Source organism: Aquarana catesbeiana, linkage group LG02 (assembly GCF_042186555.1).
Source record: "Aquarana catesbeiana isolate 2022-GZ linkage group LG02, ASM4218655v1, whole genome shotgun sequence".
In the NCBI taxonomy this organism is placed as follows: domain Eukaryota; kingdom Metazoa; phylum Chordata; class Amphibia; order Anura; family Ranidae; genus Aquarana; species Aquarana catesbeiana.
Genome location: NC_133325.1, coordinates 385,168,176 through 385,177,412, shown reverse-complemented (window position 1 = coordinate 385,177,412; position 9,237 = coordinate 385,168,176). Strand labels below are relative to the sequence as shown.

Here is a 9,237-nt window from a genome sequence, read left to right as displayed (position 1 = left end):
CTGGCGGCACCCCTAACACACTAAAAAAAAAGGAATCGCCTGATTCTTTTCCTTTATTTAACACAGTGCATCACAACACAAGGTATTTTTTGTTGTGCTGTGCTGGAGTGAGGGAGATTTGCTTTAATTGTTACAAAGCTTTGTTGAGATCTTAGCAGATACATGGGGTACAGTGTAGGAGCAATGCTTCCAGGAAAGTCTTGGTTTTTCAGAAGGAGCAAGAATGATGGTACAACCATGTCAATAATTTTTTCTCCATAACTTTTGAAATTACATTAACATATTATTTGAGATTTTAGTGTTTTGGGTTTAAATATACTTTAAACTTTGCTGCATGCCACAAAAAGAAGGGCTGTAAGGAGCCTTAGGTGCCCCCTGAGGATGGCATCCCAGGGGTGCTGGAAAAACACTACCATGCTGTTCTACGTCATTGATGCATCACTGGCACAAGGACTTGTCACTTCACGATTTACTTGCTCTCAGCCTTTGGATGTGGCCTTCTGGCTAGCCAGGGCAATGTTTAGGGTGTAACACAGGGATATGCAATTAACGGACCCTCCAGCTGTTGCAGAACTACAAGTCCCATGAGGCATAGCAAGACTCATGACACCCAGAGGCAGAGGCATGATGGGACTTGTAGTTTTGCAACAGCTGGAGGTCCGCTAATAACATGTTCCCAATGCTGCAGCTGCTGCCTGATTTCCCTTTCCTTCCCTTCCCCTCCTCTCTCCTCCTAGTTCATTGATTCTTCCTGTCAGATTGGATCTGCTTGCCTGTACTGGTTTTACAGCCACACAGATACGCTGACAGATTTGCTGGTGCAATGCTTTACAGGCTCTGAAAATAAATAAATGCAGAAAAGTAACATTTGCAGAAACTGTTCAGTCACTAGACATCATCATTAAAGTTTGTCCCGTGCTCTGTCATTGTCAAGCTGAAGAGTTTGTTTTGCATGTAAAAAGGGAAAAAACGTAATTCATAAAATGAATACTAGTTATATGTCGTAATCACCCACAGTTATCAGAATGCATTTTTTTTTCCGCAAAAGCATATGTCAGTGAGAATAAATAACAAAACCATATTCATTACTTCTCTGCAATACTCACCGATGTTTTATCCCACAACAGAGAGAAATGTTGATCTGTTAAGGTTGATCAGGAGTTAAGTTTCTCCTGACTTCATTAGTAAGAGCTACAGGGGGCGGGATGAACTTCAATTGGTTAAGAGATGCCGGATATGCAAATGTTGTGACTGAAGGACTTGTAAGCTAGATAATTGAAATCAGAGTATAAATAAATACGTAGAAAGACACATGTTATGTAATTAGAAATACAGATAACACATTTCAGAAACAGTTTAGTGTTTGGGAATGATATTGGTAACTTTGTTGAGTGATTTGAGTATTTATTTATTTTTTTTGTATGTTAAAGGTCACTACAACTTGTAATGGGTGCTCGTAACATGTGCACTTTGAATAACACAGATTGAGGTTAAGACTATACTTTCAGGGATCATTTCTATAGTTTTTGACTGTCGAAATGTGCTCTAAAGTGTTCAAACTCACTAATCACGATGAAGAGCGCAAGTGTTTCTTTCTGAGCGTGAAGTGGACATACAGTGCTGCTTCTTATTGTAGCTGCTGTTTGTTGTTGATGACCGTTCTTTGCTTTTATTTTAGAGGCAAGGAGGAAAGAAACACAAGCTGAGTGATTGTTTTATTGGGTCTTAATAATAGATTGTATTATACAATGAACATGGTATCTCAAAGATATGTAGTACATACTTTTTGGTTGTCTCTTTTCTAGTTAGCAGAGTGAGATTTCCTGTTTTCTGCCTAAATTATTAAAAGTGGAAATTCTAAATTAACTGTTGCTAATGTCTTCATTGTCTGCTCATGCTTTTAGTTATTATTATACCCACCCTGTCAAGGATGCCAATAGGGCTCCATTCAGGTGTAAAGGGAAAGGAAGTCACTTTCCATAGCGGGTAAAAATCATAATTTTCTGCTTGAAAATTACTCAGAACCCCCAAACCTTATATATGTTTTATTAGCAGAGACCCTAGGAAATAAAACAGTGGTCGTTACAACTTTTTATGTCACACGATATTTGTGCAGCAATTTTTCAAACTCAAATGTTTTGGAAAAAAACAGTTTAATGAATAAAAAAAAACAAAACACTAAATTTAGATTTTTTTGTATAATTTGAAAGATGATGTTACGTCGAGTAAATAGATACCTAACATGTCACGCTCTAAAATCTATATAATTCAAAATCTCATTTGGCGACGCTTTAAAAATTTTTATAGGTTGCCTGTTTAGGGTTACAGAGGAGGTCTTGGGCTAGAATTATTGCTCTCAGTCTAACATTCGCAGTGATACCTCACATGTGTGGTTTGAAAGCCGTTTACATATGCGGGCGTGACGTATGTATGTGTTCACTTCTGTTGGCGAGCATGTGGGGACGGGGGCACTTTAAACTTTTTTTTTTTTTTTGTTTATTTTACTTTTAATAACAAAGGAAGTGCAGCGCTATGTAGTATTTAGTGAATGTCCATATATTGAGTAGATGAATGATAATGGTCTCAAGTGTAATCAATCCTATTAGGCAAAAGGGTGACAGCCTAGTGTACCAAGACACTCATCAGAGAGTGAAAATAAAACAGCATATAATCATATCCTTGGAAGTCCAGAGTGTTACACAGTGCTCCTGAGCTGTGGTATCCCTTCACCACTCTATGCACTCACCAGAAATCAAGCCATTATGAGCCTTGTATCAATATCCTGGAGCATCTTATTCAGAGTGGTAAACAGCAGGAAAAACCTCATAGAAGACCGGTGTTGTGACAACCTGGCACAATGTGCAACCCGCGTCACTTCCTGTGACATTGAATCAGCTGGAGCTCCAAGCCGCGCGCACTGCACACACTCAACGCGTCATACATCCCTTCAGTGGCTGACATCAGTGCACGGAGGAATTTGCCTGACAAAATTCTTGACCGCCTATTGCACGTGTGCACGGCGGAAATCAACTAGGGTTGTCCCGATACCACTTTTTTAGGACCGAGTACAAGTACCGATACTTTTTTTCAAGTACTCGCCGATACCGATTACCGATACTTTTTTTTTAATGTCACGTGACAGTGTTTTTTTTTTCATTTTTTTTTTTTTTTTTAACAGTGCTTGCTTTTTTTTTTTGGGGGGGGGGGGAGGGGGTGAACGTTGTATGTGTGTGTTATTTTTTTTTTTTTACAATTTTTATTTTTTACAATAATATTTCTTTTATTCTTTATTGTTTTTTTTTTTTTTTTTTAATCAGCCCTTTTGGGGGGCTTTGGTGAGATATCAGGGGTCTTAACAGACCTCTGATATCTCCCCCTTGAGACAGAGAAAGAGACAGAGGATAGAGAATCCCCAGTCCCTTTCTCTGCAGCGTCAGCTGCACTGACAATGAATGGAGAGAAGACCGCAGCTTCTCTCCATTCATAAACTGACACATTGTAATCTCGTAATCACAGAAGATTACAATGTTTCAGTTATGTGAATGGACAGAGTCAGCTGACTCTATCCATACACAAAGGAAGGAGGAGGGGGAGGACGGAGGAACGGAGGGGGAGAACGGAGGGACAGATAAGAGCAGAACGGAGCAGAACGGAGGGGACAGCTGAGAGGGACAGAGGAAAGGAGGGGGCATGGAGGAGGATGCAGTGACAGTCAGCTGTGAGCGATCACCGCTGTATGTCACTAAAGCTGGTGAAAGCCGCTGGGGGAGAATCTTGTAACTCCCCCACGCGCCGATCACAGCTGACAGTCAAGGTATCGGGGGAGGCATCGGGAGCATTTGCCCGAGTACAAGTACTTGGGCAAATGCTCGGTATCAGTGCCGATACCGATACTAGTATCGGTATCGGGACAACCCTAAAATCAACTAACACTTATGAAATTTACGATCTAAAGGCCATCTTGCTACACCTTAAACTCGATCTCATCAGTGTTAATTTAGTCGACTAAAACATTTTAGTCAACTAAATGAATACTATTTTAGTCGACTAAAATACGACTAAAACTAAAACAGTTGAGATGACTAAAATACGACTAAAACTAAAAGCCATTTTAGTGAAAAGACTAAAATGAGACTAAAACTAAAATGCCATTTTAGTCAAAAGACTATGACTAAAACCAAATTGCAATTACTGAAATGTACTGGGGATTTTAGTCGACTAAAACGTAGGACATTTTAGTCGTCTAAAATGTACTGGAGATTTAGTCGACTAAATACGACTAAAACTAAAACAATTGCAGAAGACGAAAATGGGCCTAAAACTAAAATGCCATTTTAGTCCTAAGACTAAAATTAACACTTGATCTCATCACACCTGCAGTAAGCAGGCGGGGCAGCGGACATCTTGCTACACCAAACCCTATTTTGAACAAGCAAAGTAATTTCAGAAATCGAGTGAGCTTATCTACATAAATATATATTTATGTAGATAAGCTCACTTGATTGCTGAAATTAGTTTGATAATTCAAAACGAGGTTTGGTGTAGCAAGATGTCCGCTGCCCCGCCTGCTTACTGCAGGTGTGATGAGATCGAGTGTAAGGTGTAACAAGATGGCCTTAAGAACATAAATTTTGTAAGTGTTAGTTGATTTCCACTGTGTACATGTGCAGTAGTCAGTCGAGCATTTTGCCAGAACACCGGCACTGTGGAAAATTAAGCTCATGCAAGGGAGCCCAAGTAATGCTTGCATAGGGGTTGATTTACTAAAGGCAAATACACTTTGCACTGTAAGTGCACTTCCAAGTGCACTTGGAAGTGCAGTCGCTGTAGACCGGAGGGGAAGATCTGAAATGAGTGGAAGCTTTGCTGATTTTATCATCCAATCATATGCAAGCTAAAATGCTGTTTTTTATTTTCCTTGCATGTCCCCCTCAGATCAACAGCGACTGCACTTCCAAGTGCACTTTTAGTGCAAAGTGGATTTGCCTTTAGTAAATAACGCCCACAGTGTAGTATTTATTAAAAACCAATTGCTGCAGCATAAAAATAAACAATGTCAAAAAACAGAAAACCTACAAAAGAAGGCTGCTTCTCCCAGCACAAGGACACAACGGCACAGGTGTCAGTGTGTAGGCCCCTCCTGACTCAAGGGATCTGCCGATAGGTGACGTCCACTTAAGGAGAAGTGGTTAAGAAGGTGGAATGTGGCAAAGTGTTTTGATCAGAGGACAGTCTGAAACAGGATGAAGTAATCTATCTTAGAGCAGGGGTCACTAACCTTTTTTGTATGTGCATTCATGGAGGGCCACATTCACCTGCTAATAAATGAAGATATTAATAATCCTAACATAGTAATAATAAGAGTACAGGTTTTCCTCACTTTAACCCTTCGCTGCCAGGCCCTGTGCTCCATTTTGTACACATTTAGGTGGCCAGACAATTTTTGCAATTTTTCCTTTGCTTTTTTATTTTTCACTTATAGCTTTTAAAGTTTGTAAAAGACCCACCAAACCATATATTTTCTGAAGGCACATGGCCAGTAGAATAAAAAGAAGGTTCTACTGATTTCTAAGGTCCCACGATATTTGTGCAAATGTTTATCAAAACAACATTTTTGCTAAAAATGCACTAAAATCAAGATTAGCAGATAAACGCACAGCAAATTTTACAAAATTCCTACTAAATATAAAAGCTTAACCTGTATTGAGTTAATAAATAACAAATATTTGTAATTTTTACATTAGGCCTTTTTGCAAAATGGTGGAAATCGAACGTACGCAAAAATGTAAATATCCAAATTTCTTCAGTATTTTCAGAATTTGTGAAAGACCCCCAAAACCATATATTTCCTGAAAGCCATATGACCTCTAGAATAAACAGAAGGTGCTACTGATTTTTTAGACCCTGTGGTAATTGTGCAAATGTTTATCAAACCAATATATTCGCAAAACATACACTAAAACCATTAGTAGCAGATAAAAACACAGCTAATTTTTCCAAATTCCTGCTAAATCCCTACTAAATATAAAAGCTTAACCTGTATGGAGTTAATAAATAACAAATATTTGTAAATTTTAAATTGCGCCTTTTTGCAAAATGGTGAAAATCGAACGTACCCAAAAATTCTCAAAAAATCTGGAGGTTTTCATTTTTCACTCACAGCTTTCAGAATTTGTAAAAAAAAACCCCAAACCATACATTTTCTGAAAGCACATTCCCAATAGAAAAGAAAGAAGGTACTACTGATTTTTAAGGCAGCGCAATATTTGCACAAATGTTTATCAAAACAATACTTTGCTTCAAATACACTAAAATCATTAATAGTGCACATAAACACAGCATAACTTAAAAAATTCTTGCTAAATTGCTACCAAAGGATCGTTCACATGTGCCATACTAAAGTGTATGTCCATGGGGGGGGGCATGCTTACCAGCACAGGTGTTCTGTGCATCCCCGCACAGGCAGTCCCATTTATGTCAATTGGGATGCAACGGCTGCACAGGCATAGCTGCTGTTCCCAATCTGACATCTGTGTGGGTACATGACCCCGAACGCAGACAGTGTGATCTCAGGGACATGCATGCAGACCTACATGGATGTAAAATTCGGAGCAATGGCTCTGTTCGTGCAGGTGCTACATCCCAAATGACTTCAATGGGACGGCCTGCACAGAGATGCATGGAACTCTATTTAATGGTACGCTGCATATGCCCTGTGTAAACAAGGCCTTAGGCTCCTTTCACACAAGCAGATCGATCAGGTCTGCCTGTCCGTTTTTCAGGCGGGCCCAATCGGACCACCCATTGTTCTCTATAGAGGCTGATGTAAATGGACATGTGTCCGTTTACACCCTCCTGCATCGGATCCAGTCCAGTCCGCTAAAAACAGAGGGATGGGGATTCCATTCCCCCATCTAGCAGATCGGATGGCATCGGATGGAAATGGACAGGCGGTCCGTTTCCATCCGACCGCCCCATAGGGAACAGCCGGCTTTGTCCGTGTCCGCTCTGCATTAGCAGAGCGGACACAGACCTGTTACCCGCCTGCTCAGCAGGGATCAGCAGGCAGATCTGCTTGACAGAGTTCGCTCCATGTGAAAGGAGTCTTACCATGAGTGGGCAGTCCATTAGGGGCGCTGGACTCTTGTTTGTATGAGTTTTTTTCTTTTTCAAGCCACACGATTAGAGCCTTAGGCCGGTTGGGCTCGGGGCGCAGAGCATTGCACCCTGCCCACTTGTGACAATAGCGAATTAATATTCGCTATTGTCTTCTGGCTTCTTCTGGCCGATCATGATGGATAGGGTTGGCCTGGGAGGAGAAGCGGAGGAAGCCGCGGAGGGGGGGGGGGGCGTCACCATGGAGGGGTGAGTGCGGGTGGACCTGGGGGGTCTTACTATGTTTGTGCTTTAATTTTTTTGGCATTTTTTTTAGTTTTTTTTTTTTTTTGAGGGGGAGGTCTCTGGTGAGATATCAGAGGTCTAAACAGACACCCATATCTCTTTTTTTGAGACAGAGAAAGGTACTGAAGATAGTCCCTTTCTCTGTAGCACTTTACATGAATGCATGGAATCTGTATAGAGATTCCATTCATTCATAAAATGTCAGTTTGATACATTGTAACACTCACGGTTACAATGATCAGCTGTCAGTCAGTGGATATAGCAGTGATCGCTGCCTATATCCATTGTACAGGGGGGGTTGGTAAACACATGTATTCCAAGCCCCAACTTCACCCCCACCCGGCACCGCTCCCCCCCTCCTTCGGCCCGCCGTGATCCCCAGCCTGACAGCTCAGTGCAGGGAGAAGCTGCAGGCGGAGGGAGGGGAAGGAGAGATGAGCTCGGAGCAGGGATGAATCAGGGGTGTAGGGACAGTACAGGGGCTATCTGACCAGCAGGGGGGACACATCGGGGTCCCCCCCAGGCCCCATGCAGCATCTGAAGCCGGGGGGGCGGCAGAGGAGGGCTGCAGGGGTGCAGTTTGTGGTGGTTGGATCGAGTGTGTGTGGGGGGGGAATCAGTGCTGGGGAAGGGGGGTTAAGGGGATAGGTAGAAGGGAGCGGCGGGGGGGTGAGAAGCAGCGGCGGCATAAGTGTGTGTGGGGGGGGCGGTCACATTAGGGGTTAAAAACTGATCAGCGAGTTGTAATTCGCTGATCAGAGTTATAGAATTGTTCTGCAAAGTCTGCTGAACAATTCTGATATAAGCTTATGGTCATTGAAGTGACCATAATCTTATAGGAGAGGGGGAAATGAGGTCCGTATGCCGTACTGACTTGCCCACCTGCGGGCACTTCTGTAGGTCTGTACGGCGTACGGGCTTGGCAGTGAAAGGGTTAAGGTGCTTCACTAATACAAAGCCAGTTCACCCTGGAGGAGCATGTGGCTGGGGATTCGGATTTTGACGTCAGCCCTGCCAGCCACCATGGTCTGGAAATGGGGTTCCTGTCCCTAGGGGAGAAGGCTCTCTGTCCCCAGGGTGTCATCTGCCCACATAGTGACCTCTGCCCCCATTGTTTCATCTATCCTCTACCCCCCTAGTGTCCTCTGCACCATAGTGCCCTCTGTCCTCTTCCCCCATAGTGTCCTCTGTCCTCTGCCCCCCATGGTGTTCTCTGTCCTCTGCCCCCTTAGTGTCCTCTGCCCTTATAGTGTCCTCACTCCTCTGCCCCCATAGTATTCTCTGTCCTCTGCCCCCATAGTGTCCTCTGCCCCATAATGTCTTCTGTCCTCTGCCCCATAGTGTCCTCTGCCCCCATAGTGTCCTCTGCCTCCACAGTGTCCTCTGCCCCATAGTGTCCTCTGTCCTCTGACCCATAGTGTCCTCTGCCCCCGTAGTGTCCTCTGTCCTCTGCCCCCACAGTGTCTTCTGTCCTCTCCCCCCATAGTGTCCTCTGCCCCCATAGTGTCCTCTGTCCTCTGCCCCATAGTGTCCTCTGCCCCGCATGGTGTCCTCTGTCCTCTGCCCCCTTAGTGTCCTCTGCCCTTATAGTGTTCTCGGTCCTCTGCCCCCATAGTGTCCTCTGCCCCCCATAGTGTTCTCTGTCCTCTGCCCCCATAGTGTCCTCTGTCCTCTGCCCCATAGTGTCCTCTGTCCTCTGCCCCCATAGTGTCCTCTGCCCCCATAGTGTCCTCTGTCCTCTGCTTCCATAGTGTCCTCTACCTCCATAGTGTCCTCTGCCTCCATAGTGTCCTCTGCCCTCATAGTGTCCTCTGCCCCCATAGTGTGCTCTGTTCT

At 43.4% G+C, this 9,237-nt stretch overlaps 1 non-coding gene across 1 annotated transcript; it reads left to right on the top strand.

Annotated features, from left to right (window-relative positions):
- Positions 1-1,492: 1,492 nt before the first annotated feature.
- Positions 1,493-1,711, top strand: LOC141130897 (small nucleolar RNA U3). The gene has a single exon (XR_012242539.1). It is a non-coding gene; the product is annotated as a small nucleolar RNA U3 (small nucleolar RNA).
- Positions 1,712-9,237: the final 7,526 nt, after the last annotated feature.